The 19,864-nt window shown below is 50.6% G+C and overlaps 1 long non-coding RNA gene across 1 annotated transcript in view; it reads right to left on the bottom strand.

Annotated features, from left to right (window-relative positions):
- The window catches only part of LOC103890078 (uncharacterized), a 74,158-nt gene that overhangs the window by 38,891 nt on the left and 15,403 nt on the right, over positions 1-19,864 (bottom strand). Inside the window, exons 2-3 of the long non-coding RNA XR_002914495.3 lie at positions 1,016-1,048; positions 655-705 (exon numbers count right to left, since the gene is read on the bottom strand). This is a non-coding gene — a long non-coding RNA (uncharacterized LOC103890078). The remainder of the gene's footprint in view (positions 1-654; positions 706-1,015; positions 1,049-19,864) is intronic.

Below are 19,864 nucleotides of genomic sequence, written 5' to 3'. Positions count from 1 at the left end.
CCCAGAGCAGCAGCTCAGAGGCAGCCCTGAAGTCATATTTATACCCACTTTTAATTACATGCAAATTAAGGGGTGGATTATGCAGAAATTTCCAGAAAAAGGGTAGTAACTTCTAGATTACTGGGTAGTTGCTATGGAAAGGGACAGTAACTTCCAGATGTTGCCATGGAAACAGTAAACTGACATGGCACACTGGTGGGCATGACTTATGGATGGCTGTTTCCATCCTGTCCCTGTTTCAGTTAGTCCTCAATTTGTCCCAGCACCTGGGTCCCACATCCAGAGTCGAGTCCCACCTCCTACCTTAGCATATGTCACCATTTCAACTTTTGTTTATTTACCTGTTTGGTTGTTCACAGTCACTTTCTCCCTAATGCAGTCTCCATGAGGGCTAGAACCATACCTGGCTCATCACCTCCAAAGATCACCCTTGTGCTTAGAATTAGAAGAACAGCCCAAGCCCCTGGGGCTGGCTCCCTGTCTGCCTTCACCCCACACACATATACGCCACCCTCCCCATCCCTGGTTTTGCTCCAGCCATGCTGGCTGTATTACTCTGTTCTCATGCTGCTATGAAGAAACACCTGAGACTGGGTAATTTATAAAGAAAAGAGGTTTAATTGACTCACAGTTCCAAGGCCTCAGGAAACTTACAATCATGGTGGAAGGCACCTCTTCTCAGGGTGGCAGGAGAGAGAATTAGAGCTGAGCAAAGGAGGAAACCCCTTATAAAACCAGCAGATCTCGTGAGAACTTACTATCATGAGAACAGCATGGGGGAAACCACTCCCATAATTCAATTCTCTCCACCTGGTCCTGCCCTTGACAAGTGTGGATTATTACAATTCAAGGTGAGATTTGGATGGGACACAGAGCCAAACCATGTCATTCTGCCCCTTGCCCCTCCCAAATCTTATGTTCTCACGTTTCAAAACACAACCATGGCCTTCCAACAGTCCCCCAAAGTCTTAACTCATTCCAGCATTGACTCAGAAGTCTAAGTCCAAAGTCTCACCTGAGACAAGGCAAGTCCATTCCTCCTATGAACCTGTAAAATCAAAAGCAAGTTAGTTACTTCCTATGTACAATGGTGGTACAGGCACTGGGTAAATACACCCATTCCAAATGGGAGAAATTGGCCTAAACAATGGGGCTACAGGTCCCATGCAAGTGTGAAATCCAACAGGGCAGTCACTAAACCTTAAAGTTCCAAAATGATCTCCTTTGACTCCTTGTCTCACATCCAGGTCACACTGATGCAAGAGGTGGGCTCCCATCACCTGAGGCAGCTCTGCCCCTGTGGCTTTGCAGTTTACAGCCCCAGCCTGGCTGCTTTCACAAGTAGGTGTTGAATGTCTGTGGCGTTTCCAAGTTCATGGTGAAAGCTGTTGGTGGATCTGCCATTCTGGGAGCTGGAAGACAGTGGCCCTCTTCTCACAGCTCCACTAGGCAATGCTCCAGTGGGGACTCTGTGTTGGGGCTCCAACTCCATATTTCCCTTCTGCACTGACCTAGCAGAGGTTTTTCATGAGGGCTACTTCTCTGCAGCAGACTTCTTCCCAGACATCCAGGCATTTCCATACATCCTTTGAAATCTAGAGACAGGTTCCCCAACCTCAATTCTTGGCTTTTGTGCACCTGCAGGCCCAACATTATGTTTAAGCTGCCAAGGCTTGGGGCTTACACCCTCTGAACAATGGCCCAAGCTGTGTCTTAGCCCCTTTTAGCCACAGCTAGAGCTGAAGCAGCTGGGACACAGGGCACCCATCATGTCCCAAGGCTGCATAGAGCAGGGTGTCCCTGTGCTCAGTCAATGAAACCATTTTTCTCTCCTAGGCCTCCAGGACTGTCATGGGCGGGGCTGCTGTGAAGCTCTCTGACATGCCCTGGAAACATTTTCCCCATTGTCTTGGTGATTAACATTTGGCTCCTCACTACTTATGCAAATTTCTGCAGCCAGCTTGAACTTCTGCCCAGAAAATTGGTTTTTCTTTCTATGGCATCATCAGGCTGCAAATTTTCCAAACTTTCCTGCTCTGCTTCCTCTTGAATCTTTGCTGCTTAGAAATTTCTTCCACCAGATACCCTAAATCATTTCTCTCAAGTTCAGTGTTCCACAAATCTCTAGGACAGGGGCAAAATGTCACCAGTCTCTTTGCTTAAGCAAAGCAACAAGTCACCTTTATTCCAGTTCCCAGCAAATTCCTCATCTCCATCTGAGACCACCTCAGCCTGGACTTCATCATCCATATCACTATCAGCATTTTGGTCAAAACCATTCAGCAAGTCTCTAGGAAGTTCCAAACTTTCCCACATCTTCCAGTCTTCTGAGCCCTCCAATCTCAAGGAAGTTCCAAACTTTTCCACATTTTCCTGTCTTCTTCTGAGCCCTCCAAACTGTTCCAACCCCTGCCTGTTACCCAGTTCCAAAGTCAGTTCCCTGTTTTGGGGTATCCTAATAGCAGCACCCCACTCTTTGTGGTACCACTTTACTGTATTAGTCTGTTCTCATGCTGCTATGAAGAAATACCTGAGACTGGGTAATGTATAAAGAAAAGAAGTTTAATTAACTCAGTTCCACATGGCTGGGGAGGCCTTAGGAAACTTAGAATCATGGTAGAAGTCAGCTCTTCTCGGGTGGCAGGAGAGAGAATGAGAGCCAAGCTAAGGGGGAAGCCCCTTATAAAACCATCAGATCTCGTGAGAACTCGTGAGAACAGCATGGGGGAAACTGCCCCCATCATCTGATTACCTCCATCTGGTCCTGCCCTTGACACGTGGTAATTATTCAAGGTGAGATATGGGTGGAGACAAAGAGCCAAACAATATCACTGGCCTTCTTTTTCCTCAAACACACAGAGACCCTTTTTCTGTTCCATCCACCTGGGCACCAGCCCCCTCCTGAAAACATTTACATGCCTCATTCCTCACTCTGCCTGAGGCATATCTAAAATAGCAGCTGTTGCCTCCAGGCCCTGGTTTGCCTGTCTCCCTGCACTCCCTACGCCTCCTCTTTCCCCTGTAGGTTTGACCTCTGTTCCTCTGCTGGCACTGAGCACTGTGAAGGGGGACTTTGTTCTGTCACTGTTATGTCCCCTGCCTTGAACACTGCTAGACACAAACCCACTCATTTGGGGCTCACAATAGGTCTAAATTCAGCTTCATTTTCTTTCCCAAACAGTGACTTAATTGTCCTGATAACTTTTTTAAAAATCCACCTTTCCCCTTTGGTTGGAAATGCCACTTCCATCCGTATTGAATCCATATGGACCTGGGCCTATGTGTAGCTTTCTGTACTGTCCCACCAAAATGCCTTTCTCTGCTGAGCTGTCTCCGTTCTTCCTCTCTACTGTCCCTATTGACAACCAATACTCACTGAGCCCTACCCCATGCCAGGCACTTGCTTAGATGACACAGCAAAGAATGAGACAGATGTGTGCCAGCCCTCCAGGAACTTGCATGGGTCCCTAAAATACAGTGGGTGCCCTGGACACCCTGGGATGAGGGTGGAGGTGATGGATAAAGACAGAGACGCACATGGAGAACAACATGGAGTCACAGGCAGCCTCTGAGAGGGAAGTGGTTACTCCGCGTTGTCAAAGGCCTCCCAGCAAGAGTGTGGAGCACAGATGGGAGTAGAGGCACTGCAGGTAGATACGGTGAGTGGGTGCAGGGGGAAAGGGCCTCAGTGAGAATTGGGCAATGACACTGGCTAGAAGGTGGGGGTGGGAGGATTGAGAGACATCTGGAAGTGGAATTGCTGAGACCTTGTGATTATGTCTGATGAAGAAGTAGGCTAGGCACAGTGGCTCACGCCTGTAATCCCAACACTTTGGGAGGCCAAGAAGGGCAGATCACCTGAGGTCAGGAGTTTGAGACCAGCCTGGCCAACATGGTGAAACCTTGTCTCTACTAAAAATACAAAATTAGTGGGGTGTGGTCATGCATGCCTGTAGTCCTAGCTACTCGGGAGGCTGAGGCAGAAGAATCACTTGAACCCAGTAGCAGAGGATACAGTGAGCTGAGATCGCCCCACTGCACTCCAGCCTGAGCAACAGAGACTCTGTCTAAAAAAAAAAAAAAAAAAAAAAAAAAAGTGGCGGGGGAGGGGAGGATGGAATTCACACACTGAGGCCCAGGACCCTGCCTGAGGAACTGGATGGGCAGAAGCTGTTCCCTGGGATGGCCGGAGGGGCACATGCGTGGGAAGCCTGCAAGGCCTGTACGATGCTGGGCAGGGCTGCCTAGCAGGCACTTAGAAAGGGTGTCTGGTGCTCAGGGGTGAAAGCCTGGCTTAAGATGGGAGCTTGGGAGTTCGTGGTCCTTGCATGGATGGGAAGCAACCAGCTAAGGGCAGGTGTGCAGAATGCGAAGAGAACGATAGGGCGATCTGAGGCAGAGCCCTGTGGACACCCCAGCACTCCAGGGGCTGGCAGAAGTGTCACCCCATCAAAGGGGCAAATGAGGACCAGGTGGGCTGATGTCATCGAAGCCAAAAGTACAGGAGTGGCCAGCTATCACCTGGTAACCATCCCCTGTCCTTAGCAGGGGACATAGGGGCTGAGCACAAAGACATTTCCCAGACTTCCTTGCAGCTGGGTGAGGTCATGTGACAAAGTTCTGACCAGTGGATATAAGCAGAAGTGGAGCATGCAGCTTGCTGGAAGGGCCCCCACAGGCAGGGGCAAAACTCTTTCCTCATTCTCCCTCCCACTGACTGGAATGTAGGCATGATGGCTGGAGCTGCAGCAGTCTTTTAGACCATAAGGGAAAAAGCTGCATGTCTGAGATGCGGGAGCAGCACTGTGGAAGGAGTCTGAGTTTGTGCAGACATTGGAGCTGCTGCGTCAGGCCTGGACTGTGTGCATAGGCAGTAGAGAGAACTCAACTGTCATGTCAGCCCCATATTATTTTGGATTTCACTGAAGCTTCTGAGAGGTCAGCTAACACAAGAACTTAACAGCTACTCACGTTAGCAGCCATACAGGTTTCTGGTGGCCCTAAGATGGGACAATTTTAGGGAGTGAGGTGAGACAGCCCCCAGTGCAGGTGGAAATGGGTTGAAGAATGAGAAATGGAGACAGTGAGTGTAGAAGCTCTTTCTAGAAGTTTGTCATGGTGGCACCAAGGTCTGAGAGTGCTTTAGCTCCCTCTCCCATAGTCCCCAACATCCCCACAACAGTCTCCCCAAGTAAACATGCAAGCTGAATAAAGCAAGTCTCATATGTCCCCACCGCCACCTGCCACCTCTAAGCTCCTCCAAGGAGATTTTTTAGACATACCACAGCTGTGAAGGGCACAGAGGAGGAAACAACGTGGTGGGAGGCGGAGGGCGGGTGTTCAGTGTGGGAGTGGCCATTCCAGAGCCCCATCTGGGCTTGGGCTGGGGCGACGGGGTGCAGAGTTGAGGTGGCTGAACCCCAGAGCCATCTGTGGCACCCTAGGGGGTGTCCCCCACCTTTTATCCCACTGCTGCATTCAGTGCATGGGGTCATAGCTACGTGGCAGTCCCCAGTGATGCTGCTGAGGCTGTGCCTGGCCTGGCCTGTTCCCGACCCTGGGATTCTCCCCATGAACCCAAGATCCATGCCTGCTCCACAGTCCCCACCTCATCAGCCTAACAAGCCAGTTCATGCAGTGAGAAGACACCCATCAGCTCTTTCTCTAGGCCGGGTCGTGCTGCAGACTGGAGACCAAGAGAGCAGCCAGGCACCATGAGGGCCCTCAGGGCTATGGTCTCGATCACCATTGTCACAGCACAGCAGACAGGCCGGCAAGGAGTCCTGCCAGCATGGAATGGCCTGGAGCTTTAGCCAGTGGCTGGAGGGCTTCCGGGACATGGTGGCCTTCAGGCTGTCCCTTGGCTAACAGGAGTTCAACGAATTCAGATGTGGGTGTGGTAACACCTGTTTCTGAGAGGACTTGAGGGTCTTCTGCCAAGTCCATTCATCCTTCCCTTGGTTAGGAAAACAACAAACTTGATTTTCTTCTGGGGCCCACCCTGATCATCCACTCTCAGGCTACATGGCCCCATGACAGCCAGGGCCATCTGGACTTCTGGGAAGGATGCAGGGGTATGAGGGTGTGGGCACCAGAGCTGCAGCGGAGCAGGGGAGCCAAGGAGGTCCGGGCTCTTGGGATTGTTGCTTGATGGGCAGATCCAGTCTCAATGGAGGCGGCCCACTAGACTCCTGAGTGCCTGGGCCACCCTTCCTCTGCCACTGATGGTGGTTTGCATGGAGTTGTCTGTCATTTGTGTTATAAAGAGGCCTGGCAGTACGAGCCACTCGAGATGGTGGTGTGTGCTGGCTGCGCACAGTGCCCAGACCACAGGGACATTTGGGGCTGCTTTGTGGAGAGGGTGACACTTGAGTCAAGGCTCGAAGCTGGTTCAAACACAGGAAAGAGCCTCATAGAGTTTCTGCGAATATCTTTTCAACTGTCAGTTTCTACTATGACAAAAATCATTTCATTCATTGACTTTATTAAGAAAAGTTCATGTAATTAAAAAAAAAAAGGACGCTTGAGGCGCAGTGGCTCATGCCTGTAATCCCAGCACTTTGGGAGGCCGAGGCTAGCACATTACTTGGGCTCAGGAGTTTGAGACCAGCCTGGGAAACATGGTGAAACCCCATCTCTATCAAAAATAAAAAATTCACTGGGCATGGTGGTGCATGCTTGCGGTCCAGCTACTCCAGAGGCTGAAGTGGGAGGATCACATGAGCCTAGGAGTCTGAGGTTGTGGTGAACCATATCTGTGCCACCACACTCCAACCTAGGCAATAGAGTGAGACCCTGTCTCTAAAAATAAAAAAAAATTTAAGAAGGACAGTAAAAGACCTAAATGTTGGATCTGGCACATCCTATTGTCATAGGGCGTCCGGTAAAAGAGGAATTAATGCTAAGAAAATGATAGGACAATGGTGGAAGCCACAGTTGAACTGAGAAGTGAAGGCACTAACAGATTACCAGTGCCCGCTCCACACCAGGAAAGCCTGGCCCTGGGGACCCAAGACAGGGACAATCAGACCTGGGATCTTTTTCTGATTGGTAAAATATCTCAGAGGCAGCCCACCAAGATCACACCATCCTTGTAAGGACTGATAATCTGGCTGAAAGCCCTGGACAGGGTGAGCTCCCTGCTGCCTCTCTGTCCTCATCACTGCATCTCACCCAGAGCAAGAGGCTTCCGAGTTCCACACCTTAGAGACTGGTGTGCTGGAGGCTGCATCACACCACCCAGGTCCCTCTAGGGCTTATTCCCCAGCTCCCAGCAGTGCTGGGGGCAGAAAGGCCTTGGCAGAGGTCACCCCAGAGGCATACGTCATTGCCCCAGGGAGAGCCCATGTCCCATGACTGCCCCACGTAAGCATTGCCCGGCCACATCCCAGACTCAGAACAGCTCTAGGATTCCTACAAGGGTAATGGAGGCTGTCACTGCACCTGCACTGCAGCTCAGCGTGCCCCTCTGCCCCTTCCTGCTTCCTCCCTCCCTGCCACAGGATGGGCCCCCAACCACCCTGCCTACTGAGCTTTGTCTCAAGATCCCCTTCCTGGAGACTCAGGTGAGCAAGTGCCCTGCCCAAGTCACTCTCAAGCGTGTGGGAAATGCAGGGCTCCCCAACTCCGAGCTGGTGGAGGAGTCGTAGGAAGAACTCCTGCCAGTCTGCCTGCCTTATACCCCCACCACTGATGGACCAGCATCATCCTTCTTGTAGCTCTAGCCAGTCATGTCCCAGGCTGGGACATGAGGAAACCCTGGGCCACAGTAGGGAGTGCCTGCCAGGCTGGCAGGCATGTCAGGATGGCTCCCCCACCCAGCCCCAGAAGGTGCAAGCAGATTTCTCACCGTCTGCCACTGCTCATTGTTGAAGGAAAACTCTACATCCCAAACATTTGTTTGGAGGAAATTAGATCATCACCTCCCCACTAATGAAGCCAGGCTGTGCACACAGAGGGAAGGGAGACGGCAGGTTGTTTGTCTCTTGGGGCTGCGGCCCAGAAGCTGGCACCCCAGGTGTCTCCAAGGCTCCACGCACGTGTGGCGAGAGCAGCCTATGCCAGGCTGGCTTGAAACTTCTGCAGGTAATGTTTGCCTGGGTATACGAGGATCCAGGCCCTGAGCCGAGACTGCCACCGCGTTCCAGGACCACAGACAGCCCCTGCCGCCTTCAGAAGGCAGCATGCACCTGTCCTCCCCAGGTTGAGGAGATGACCCTGCCTCTCCTCACGTGGGTCCCCCTCCACCATGGGTGCCTTTGATGGGGAAGAAGGCACATGTTCTCAGGTGGAACAGCCTCCCTCCTCAGCTTTCAGCCTGGAGCCTCTCCAGGCACAAGGTCCTTTTTAACAATTTTTTAATTGAGATATAAGTCACATAACAAGCTACATAAACTTCACCATTTAAAAATGGGTACTTCTGTGGTTCTTAGTATATTTACTATGTTGCAGTAGCACCACCACTATCTAATTCCAGAACATTTTAATCACACTCCAAGAAACCTATACCCTTAACACCATGGCCCATTTCCGCCCTCCCTCAGCCCCTGGGAGTCATTCATCTGCTTTCTTTCTCCATGGATTTGCCTCTTCGGGATATTTCATATAAATGGAATTGCAGGCTACACAATCTTTTGTGACTGGCTTCTTCCACTTAGGACAATGTTTCCAAGGTTCAGTACTTGGAATAGCAAGTTCTTCATGCCTTTTTATGGCTGAATAATATTTCATTGTATGGATATGCCACATTTGGATGGGTTCCACTTTTTGACTATTATGAATAATGCTGCTATGAATATTCATGTATAAGTTTTTGTGTGAACATACGTTTTATACCCAGGAGTGGAATTGCTGGGTCATATGGTAGTTCTATGTTTAACTTTTTGAGGGACTGCCAAGCTATCTTCCACAGTGGCTGCATCATTTTACATTCCCATCAGCAATACACCAGCATTCTAATTTCTTTACATCCTCAGAAACACTTGTTATTTTCCCTTTTTTAAAAGTTGTAGCCATCCTAGCGGGTGTGAAATCATTATCTTGTTGCGGGTTTGATTTCCATTTCCCTAATGACTGGTGATATTCAGAGGATATTTTCATGTCTTACTGACCATTTGTACATACATCTTCTTTGGAGAAATGTCTACTCAGATCCTTTGTCTGTTTTTTAATTGGATTCTTCATCCTTTTATTTTTGAGTTGTAGGAGGTCTTTAAGTTTTCTGAATACTAGACCCCTATCGGATATATGATTTGAACATATTTTCTCCCATTCTATCAGTTGTCTTTTCACTTTCTTGATAGTGTCCTTTGATGTACTAGTTTTTACTAGTTTTGCAATCTACTTTATTTTTTATTTTATTGTTTGTGCTTTGGGAACAATATCTAAGAAACTGTTCCCTAATTCAGGGTCCCACATCTTTTCCCCTATCGTTCCTTCTAAGAGTTTTATAGTTTTAACTCTTATAGTTTTAGGTATTTCATCCATTTTGAGTTAATTTTTTGTATATGGTGTGAGGTAGGAGCCCAAATTTATTTGTGTGTGTGTAGATATTCAATTTCCCCAGCACTATTGTTCAAAAGACCACTCTTTCTGCATTGAATAGTTTTTTGGCACCCTTGCCATAAAGCAGTTGAACATAAATGACCATAAATTATTGCTAGACTCTCAATTCTATCTATTGGTCTATATATCTGTTCTTAAGTAGTACCACACTGTAGCTTTGTAATAAGCTTTGAAAGTGGGATGTGTAGTCCTCCAAACTTGTTCTTTTCCAAGATTGTTCTGGTCATTCTGTGTTCTTTGTAATTCCATAATGTATATGAATTTTAACAAGGGCCACAAACTCAAATGCATCCGGAACTAAACAGATTTTGTAAGTTAGCAAAGCTGGCAGTTTCAAAACAGTATATTGAGTTATGTTCTTTTGACACGCATAATTTGCTTGCATCTTAAACACAGGAAAGTTCTTCCCCTTTACATAGAAGCATGCTTTCTCCACTTTTTCTTGCAATATGCCAAGATATCTTCTCCCCTGGCCACCCCTGAATTCAGGAATGGCTATGAATACAGTCCTAGTTCTAACCATGAGACATAGAGCAGTCCGCTGGGAGAGCTTCTGGGAGACAGATCACATGATAAGAGAAAGGCAGGGAAACTCCCAGCTGTGTGCTAGTGCTGGGACTAAGGTGAGGCAAGAGAGGTGCCCAGGGTACCATATTTAAGGAGGTCCTCACCGTCAGGGCCATACACCAAGACCAATGCCTCCTTCAATGTGCCACCCTGGGTCCCTGGCTGGCCACACCCTGGCCCAGCCCTGCTCTGTCTGCTTTTGCTCTTCTTCCTGCTCTGAACCATGGGTGTGATGCCCAGAGCTGGGCAACCATCCGGTAACTTGGGGCAATAAGACTGAGGGCAAACATCATCAGGCTGTGGAATCTGAAGGTGGTGTGGAGAGGTGGGAAGGCCTAGCCCTTGACGACACTACCTTTTCAAGGTTCCCTGTTCCATGGGATAATCACGTCTATTGGGATAACTCCCAAAGGCCTTGAAAGTTGAGTTTTCTGTAACTTTCTACCAAAATCATTTATAACATATCAGTTTATGACAAGTACGATGAGTTTGCCATGTAAAGCTGTAAAACAACATGTTTAAGCTTTAAAAGTAAGTTGAAGACTTCATCAAACTTAAATAACCCTGCTCTTTGAAAAACACATTAAGAAGCTGGGTGTGGTGGCTCACACCTGTAATCTCAACACTTTGGGAGGCTGAGGCAGGTGGATCGCTTAAGCCCAGTTGTTCAAGACCATCCTGGGCAACATGGCAAAACCTCATCTCTACAAAAATACTAAAATTAGCCAGGTGTGGTGGTGCCCACCCATGGTCCCAGCTACTCAGGAGGCTGAGGTGGGAAGGTCTCTTGAGCCCAGGAGGTTGAGGCTGCAGTGAGCTAAGATTGCACCACTGCACTCCAGCCTGGGTGATACAGCAAGACCCTGTCTCAAAAAAAAATTAAACGGAAAGAAAAAGGACACTGTTAAGAGAATGAAAAAGCATCCAACGACTGGGAAAAATATGTGCCAAACGTATATCTGACCAAAGACTGATGTCTAGAGTATAAAGTGAACTCTTACAACTCCATAAGAAAAAGGCAAATTTTTACCCAATAAAAATGGACAAAAGAGATAAAGAGATACATCACCCAAGAGATACAGGTGGAAATGAGCCTCCAAAAGGATGCTCAACATCATTAGTTGTCCTTAGTCATTAGGGAGATGCAAATTAAAACCACAGTGAGCTACCACTTCACACCTACTCGATCTGCTAAAATGTAAAACCTCACAGCTGAGTGCTGACAGATACAGAGCGGCTAGAACTCTCGCACGCTGCTGGCGGGAAGGGAAAGAGTGCAGCCTGGTTGGAAGACAGTTGGGCCATCTCTTATAAAGCTATACATACATTTCCCATACAACCCTGCAAGTCTGTGTGAGGTGAGAGAAATGAACACATATGGCCAAAGACCTGTGTACAAATGTTTATAGCAGCTTTATTTGTAACAGGCCCACACCAGAAACAACCCAAGTGTCCATCGGCTGGTGAATGGATTAAGGGACAGTGGCACATCTGTACAATAAAATAGTACTCAGTAATGAAAAGGAAACAAATATTAATACATGCAGGACTATGGAAGAATCTCAAACATGCTCAGTGACAGACACCAGACTTGAAATGCCACATCTATTCCACTCACATGAAACTCTGGCAAAAGTAAACCTATGGGAGGGATGTCAGCTCAGTGCCTACAGGGGGAGGGTTTGGGGAGAGGGAAGTGATTGATGGCAAAAGGAGGCCCAGGAGGTTTTGGGGTGATGGCACTGTCTGTACCTTTCTTGCAGTGGGGGATACGTGACTGTATGCATTTGTCACAACTAAGAAGGGAGAATTCTACTGCCTAAAAACATTTCAGAACTAGAGCCAGGCTATGGGTTTGTTGAATTATTACATGCAAACACAGCATATAGAAACAAGAATGCTAGACAATAAAATGAGTACATTATGGTTTTGGTTTCAGCTTGATTAAAAAAAAAAAAAGTGGGCTGGGCAAGGTGGCTCACGCCTGTAATCCCAGCACTTTGGGAGGCCAAGGCAGGCAGATTACCTGAGGTCAGGAGTTCAAGAGCAGCCTGACCAACATAGCGAAACCCTGTCTTTACTAAAAATACAAAATTACAGGTGTGGTGGCATATGCCTGTAATCCCAGCTACTCGGGAGGCTGAGGCAGGCGAATCGCTTGAACCTGGGAGGCAGAGGTTGCAGTGAACCAAGATCACGCCATTGCACTCTAGTTTGGGTAACAAAGCAAGACTCCGCCTCAAAAAAAAAATAAAAACGAAAAAGGTTGGGGTGGCAGCATCATGCTAAGTGAAAGGAGTGAGACACAAAAGACACGCGCTGTATGACCCCATTCACACGAAGTTCTGGAAAAGGCAGAACCGTGGGAAACCCTGGGAACAGGAATCAGATCGGGGTGGCCCGGGGCCTCAGGCAGCAGACAGGTCTGACCACTGAGGGACACCAGGGCAGCATGGGGGTGGTGCGCCGGTCTAGGTCTTGGTGGTGGTGGTCACGTGGCTGTGTGCATTTGTCAAAATTCACTGAACGACACGCTTCAAAGAGGTAAATTCTACTGTATGTAAATTATATCTCCAATTATGTAAATTATATACACCTGACTGTTTCAAAAAGTAAGCTGAGTGAAAGGAAATTATTAGATAAATAATCATACAGGTGGTGTGCAGATACGGCAAAAATTGTGGAGGTGGTAGAAGAATGAACACATTTTGGGAAACACTTAGTCCCAATTATCTCTCTAAAAAAAGGAAAAAAGTAACTTAAGAAGGTGAATGGGTGTGCCTATTTTCTCCCATCTGATCCGTATAATTTAGCATTTTGGTGGTTTGTCCTGGAATAGTTTAATTGAAGCGTCAATCAGAAAACTCTCTAAAGATGAAAGGCAGCTTCTCAGGTTAATGGTTGGGGATCACCCCTACCCCTTGCCCAGCCCAGCCCTGCCATTGTCATCCCTGTTATCAAGGCTGGCAAGAGACCAAAACTCACACCGGTGGAACAATGAAGGAGCATTTCACTCAGGACCCTTTACAAAGAGCGGTCAGGGCTCAGGGAAATGGTGATGGTAAAGCACTTGGGGCCAGCGACAGCAGGAAGCCCTTGCCGTGACAAGACCTGCAGGGTGAGAAGAGAAAGCACATCCCAGAACCCAGAGAAAGAACCCCTATGGGAGCAGGGCACCCAAGAAGAGCCGTGGCCTCTGCAGAGGAGCTCAGAGACCCCATGCCCTGCAGGGAGGGGCATGGGGAGAATCCCCCCAACCTCACTCTCCTCCTGCCCTTAGGCTTCTGGCTGGTGTCTCTAAAGCTACCTGGAAGCCGGAAGCCCAGAGCCTGCAGGTGTCATCCTTGCCAAGGACAGGCTTCTAGGGCCCCGAGAAGAGGAAGAAGGCAGTGGGCCTGCAGGGGCACACAGAGGGGCCTGGCACACACCCTGGGAGGCTGCATTAAATGCTCAGTGTGGTGAGGCCAGCAGAGAAGGAGCAGACTGCCATTTGAAAGAGGGCTGGTTACTCACAGATCCTGAGGAACAGCGTGGGGTGCACCACGCAGGGCCATGCAAAGAAGCAGCGGGTTGGCAGGAGGCAGAGGGAGAGGGAGTTGTGGGCAGGAGCCTCCATTACAGAATACACAAGAAGAAACAGCAAGCTAGGTAAGCAGATATAGGGTTAATTCATTTGAATAATTTTGGGGCTCTGGGACACAGGACTGTCCCTGGCTGTCTGATCCTGGCCCTGGGGGTATAGGGTAGGAGGACAGTGGTCCGGAGTGTGAGAGGCACTGGCTGGATGTGGCTGTGGACAGGGTGGTTTGCATATAAAAGGTACGCTGGCAGGGAGACATCTCCTATCTCTAGGAACTGAAAGGGGTGGTCCCTCCAAGGTCAGCAAAGCCCCAAGATACCAAAACATCAGAATATAAAAACCAAAGAGCAGCCCTATAAAACTCAGGCTCCTACCTAGTACTGGGAGGCCCATGGGGAGGGAAGGCCAGTTGCCAAAAGAAGTCTTTAAAGGCATCAGTCAGTCCTAATTCGATTATCAGGCACTGGGGCACAGGTCCAGGCTGCTAGAGAGCCGCAGGAGGTGCTCAGCCTCTTTCTCTCCACCTTTCCAAGGCCTCCCCACAAGCTGAGGCCCACTGCACCTCTTCACTGCAGCCCTCCTGACACTGGGGCCCATACTGTCCTCCCACCACCTCCCTCTGCAGGTGCACCCTCTGCAGAGAGCTTAACCCCTACCTGTGTCCTTCTCCCAGTCTCGTCTCCAATACTGGTTCCCTCTCACCCAGTGGTGGAGGCTGCAGGACCACATGTCCTGCGGATTGTAAGAAACACAGCTCAGACGCCCTGGGCAGCATCAGCTGGCACTTGGAGCTGCTGGGACCAGGGCTTGACAAGAGGGGAGAAGCTTCCACCTTGAGGAGAGACTACACAGAGCCACATGCATGCTCCAGGACAGAGCAGTGGCACTGTACCCACCACCCAGCCCCATCCTCACGGGGCATCTTTTAGAAAGAGGTAGGATAACTAATGGGGACAGATGGGGTCAAAGCAACTGGAGACGGAGGGACAGAGGACAGGCTTCAGGCTGCCTGGGGGGGACGAGGGGCAGGTGGCTGAAGGGAGAAACCCTTCCCTCCTGGGGGTTCTTGTTGGGAGGAGCTGGCTCCCTGCAGTCTGGTCCCACAGAAGCAATGGCTGGGTGGGGCTGGAAGTCCCCAGGGTGGTGACAGCCTTGTTCTTCAACTCAGTTCTGCATGGGTAGCTGGGAGTGGGGAAGAGGATGTAGGTGCTCAGCTCTCTCCGGAGCCCCCTGGCCCCCCTGCGAGGAGCCTTCACCCCACTCCAGGTCCTTCCTAATCTGCCCAGGTGGGCCTCACACCCAGCTCTACACCTGTCTACAGTCCGCGCACGCCGCCCTCCAAACCCACCTTCGCACAATGCACCCAGTAGCCACCCACACACCCCACCAGACCCTGCTCAGACCTCGTCTGGCGGTATCCTCTGGCTCTGCCTTCCATTAACAGGGTGGTGGGAGCAGAGGGGAGTCTGCTTCTTTGATCCCCTGACTTCCTGTATTTCCCCAATCATTGCACTTTCATTTCTATATTATAGTTACTGAATTCCTCAATTTCCTCACCTGTAAAATGGGAACAATTAGTCCCTATCTCAAAGATTTACTATGCAGGTTAAATGGATAAGGGCGCATAGACAGTTTAGAAAAGGACATAAGAAAACAAGTCCATTAATAATGCCTACTCATTATAGAGTTAATAAGTAATCATTATTATTGCACAAACCCACATCTTACTCACAGATGACTCTGGTGTACAAGTGAGTAAATGCTGATGAAACAACCATGGCCACTCCAGAAGCAGATGGTTCAAGTCCAGTCCAAGTTCACAGGGTTCTCTAACTTGGACAGCAGAGGCTGGTGTGTGGCCAGCCAGGCCAGTGTGGCACTGTGCTGGGTGCTGTACAGGGATCGTCTCTGTTAATCCCCATGATGACCAAATTGGGGCCGGGCAGAGGAGATCAAGGATGCTTTTGCAAAGCTGCCTGGGAAAACTGGAATGTGTACCTGGTCTGAGAATGGCCAGAGCCTGGTCTCTTCTGCCCACCTCTTGTCCCCAGCCCCTGGCCCCCACCTCCAGCTAAAAGGCCAGTAGGAGGTACAATGCACCTCCCACTTCCACGTGTGGCCACAAAACCCTATCTTGTGTCCGGCTGTGACGCTCCAGGCTTAGCGGGGGTCTAAAATTGTGCTCAGAACTGAGCAGGGGGAGCCGGCTGCAGGCGATGCCAGCCCCGGGTGCCAGGCAAAGTGGCTTCCAGGCCCTCTAATCACCCCACTCCCAGAATCTGGCCATTAACTCCCTCCAGGCACAGGAGGGGGAACTGCCACTCTCCCTGCCTGGCTTTTAGTCCAATACAATTAGGAGCCATTATTTCTGTCGTGTTGATTCTTGAAAAATCATTTTAAATTGTCGCCCTTTTTTATGCTTTGGAAAAGGAAAGCACCAAAGAAGATGAAAACAGAAAAGCGTACCCACACCCTCCGCCTGGCTCCCAGTCCCCGCCTCAGTCCCCCCATTTCTCCTGACCTGTTCCCTTGGCAACCGTCAACTCGCTGCTGCAATATTCAAAGGGAATCTCACAACTGCACATCAAATGGGACGCAGCGGGTATTTTCAGTTGTCTGAGATCCAGTGGATGGACAGACAGACACACACCCCCTCAGGGAAGACAGAGACATAGAGAGGCAGAGATGGACAGAGAGAGACACAGAGAGAGAAGAGCAAAAAGACCAGACACAAAGAGACAAAGACCCCCAGGGAGATAGCGATGTGGGGACCCAGAGATGCTGGAGTGGATGCCCAGACTGAGACAGAGACAGAGCAAGAAAGAGACAGACATGCAGAGTGACAGACAGACACTGATGTGGGAAGAGACCAACCCAGAGAGACAGAAAAGACAGACATGGTGCAATGGAGAGGAGACAGATGGGGCTGGGCAGGGGGAATGGACAGAGGGAGAAGAGGGGCACGGGCAGGAGGGGACGGGCTGAGGGTGGCAGAGAGGAGAGAGGAGGAGGCAGCGGGAGCCACAGTGCCTGGCCTGGGCACCACAGCCTCTGAGGGCCCCTCTAAGCCTGGCTGCCTCTCCTCCTCCCCTTTCCCTGCCCCAGGGAGGCTTCTCCCCTGACCAGACACCTCACCCTCTCCGAAGCACCTTGCTGTTTCCCGCACACACTCTGCCTCTCTTGCCTTTGCCACGCTCCTCCACAGCCAGCCTGGGATGAGGTCATTGTGAGGATGTCCCTCTGGATGGCCACCCCACTCATTCCCAGACCCTTACTCCTTCCTAAAAGTGAGAATGACATTGCTAAAGATGCCAATGGTGGAATTCCAGCTACCCTAGCAGATATTAGGGAAGAGAGACTCCCCTCAAAGCACATGGAGGAGGATCAGGAGGGTCCTGGGGTTCCAGCTTAGGGCTAAGGAGCAGGGTCAGGGCATGGGAACCTGTAGCTGCCCCATACTCAGTGGCAGCCACATGGAGGGTGGAGGGAGGGGCCTGGCAGGCATTTTGGCCCTGTGGCCTCCTCTCGGGCCCTTGCTTCTGCACCTGAGCCCCTACTCCACCCAGGCCCAAAATTCCTTGGCTCTCAGCATCTGGCATAATTCTGACCTGAGGAGGCTGTTAGGCCAGAGGCTGAGAGAAGGGACCAGAGGAGTAAAAAGGCTCAGGTTAGAAGTCAGAGGTCAGAGGGCATGGGCAAAGCTCAGGTCCCCCTCAGAGGGAGCATAGCAGGCAAACCTAGATTGCAGCACCTGCTTTGCCACTGACCACCATGGAGTAATGGAGCCACTCTGGACCTCAGCTTTCCCACATATAAAATGGGTAAATAGGTCTTGCCCAGAGCAATTGCTGGAGTGAGGCTCTGAGAGTGCATGTGTGCAGTGAGCGAGGCTCTGAGAGTTTGTGTGTGCAGTGAGCCAGGAGCGAAGCTCTGAGAATGCATGTGTGCAGTGAGTGAGGCTCTGAGAGTGCATGTGTGCAGTGAGTGAGGCTCTGAGAGTGTATATGTGTAGTGAGTGAGGCTCTGAGAGTACACGTGTGCAGTGAACCAGGAGTGAGGCTCTGAGAGTTCATGTGTGCAATGCGCGAGGCTCTGAGAGTTTGTGTGTGCAGTGAGCCAGGAGCGAGGCTCTGAGAATGCATGTGTGCAGTGAGTGAGGCTCTGAGAGTGCATGTGTGCAGTGAGTGAGGCTCTGAGAGTGTATGTGTGCAGTGAGTGAGGCTCTGAGAGTACACGTGTGCAGTGAGCCAGGAGTGAGGCTCTGAGAGTTCATGTGTGCAATGAGCAAGGCTCTGAGAGTTTGTGTGTGCAGTGAGCAAGGCTCTGAGAGTTTGTGTGTGCAGTGAGCCAGGAGCGAGGCTCTGAGAGTGCATGTGTGCGGTGAGCAATGCTCTGAGAGTGCATGTGTGCAGTGAGCGATGTTCTGAGAGTGTATGTGTGCAGTGAGCCAGGAGTGAGGCTCTGAGAGTTCATGTGTGCAATGAGCAAGGCTCTGAGAGTTTGTGTGTGCAGTGAGCCAGGAGTGAGGTTTTGAGAGTGCATGTGTGCAGTGAACGATGCTCTGAGAGTGTATGTGTGCAGTGAGCCAGGAGTGAGGTTCTGAGAATGCATGTGTGCAGTGAGCAACGCTCTGAGAGTGCATGTGTGCAGTGAGCCAGGATTGAGGCTCTGAGAGTGTATGTGTGTAGTGAGCCAGGAGTGAGGCTCTGACAGTGCATGTATGTGTGCAGGGAATGATAGCTCTAAGGACAAACAGTGACCGTGATGACAATGAGAACAATAATCATAATTTTTTGGCAGAATGAGAGCTGGATGCCTGGCCGGGGTCAGAACCTCAAAGCCCTGGGGCCAGCAACAGGAAGAAGCCATGTGAGACTCCATGGAGGTGGGGCTGCAGAGCCCAGACCCACCCCCCAACCTGGGCTCAGGTGCATTGGGGACCCAAGGGGGCAAACTCTGCCAAGTTTTCAAAAGGAGCTGGAAATAAGAATTTTTAATGCCGAACTTTGAGTTTTAAATATTGGTAACCAATTCCTTTTTCAAAGCACGTTGCAGGCCAAATAAAACATCCAGGGCTAGATGGGCCGTGTTGGCCAGTTTGTACCCTTACCTCCTCTCAGTGAACCATCGGCTCAGGGCTTGATCCACCGGCAGGGGGCACCCTTGCCAGGGCTGCTGGGGCCTAGCAGCTCAAAGAGGCTGTGCAGGAGCAGCTTAGTCCAAAACTCTCTGTCCCTGGGGGGGCAGATGCTGCACACTGGGATCCATTCCCTAGGCACCATGGCTCCTGGAGGATCCTGGACCTCAGCCGGGCTGTGGGAGAGCCTCAGTTCTGCTGCAGCTCCTTCCCCACCACACCTGCCCCTGGTGCTGCCCCTGCTGCCCAGCACCTTGGACACACAGAGGCGTAGAGAGAGGGCCAGCACTCAGGGCTCAGGACCAAGCACTGTGAAGGCGGGGAGGGTGGTCAAAGACCATGGTTCACAAATGGTCCTGGGCAGGTGGTGGGGATTGTGACTGCCACCCTGAGGACCTCAATTAAAAAGCAGTTTCCTGGGGCCCAGCCCTGCAGAGTCTGATTCCTTGGGGCCAGTGAGTGTGCATTTTAAGAAGCATCCCGAGGGACTCTGATAGGTGTGCTGCAGACCCACTGAGAAGACAGGGAGGAGTGGGATCTGGTGTCCTGCCCCTCTGGCCCAGCCCCCAGGGTCCCCAGGACCTGCTGTGTCCCCAGCTAGCACCCAGGCTCCTGCCATGGCTGCCCCCATGCCAGTGAATCTAAGGGGAGCACAGACTCCCCCTCATTGCATGGTGACTCCCAGGAGGAAGCCATGGAGCATCTCCACCCACAGGTCCTTCTGGCTAGTGCATGCCCCTCCTGGCACTTTAAGAAGCAGGCCCGCAGCAAGCAGTGGGGGCTTCTCCTACTCAACCCTTGAGACCAGTTTGGAGGTGTTTGTCTCAGGCTCTGGTCTTCAGCTGTGGCTCTGTCCTCTTGGTCTGCAAGGGTGACTCCCCAGTCTGGCTGTGCATCCCAGGTCCCTAGAGGCTTTGGAAAACTAGGGCTCCCTGGTTTCTACACGAGAGAGAACCAGCTGGCTCCAGTGCCCAGCTCCAGGAAAGCACCCTCCAGAACCGTCCCGGTGCATGAGG

Source organism: Pongo abelii, chromosome 2, assembly GCF_028885655.2.
Source record: "Pongo abelii isolate AG06213 chromosome 2, NHGRI_mPonAbe1-v2.0_pri, whole genome shotgun sequence".
NCBI lineage: Eukaryota > Metazoa > Chordata > Mammalia > Primates > Hominidae > Pongo > Pongo abelii.
This window is presented reverse-complemented; position numbering and strand designations above follow the sequence as displayed.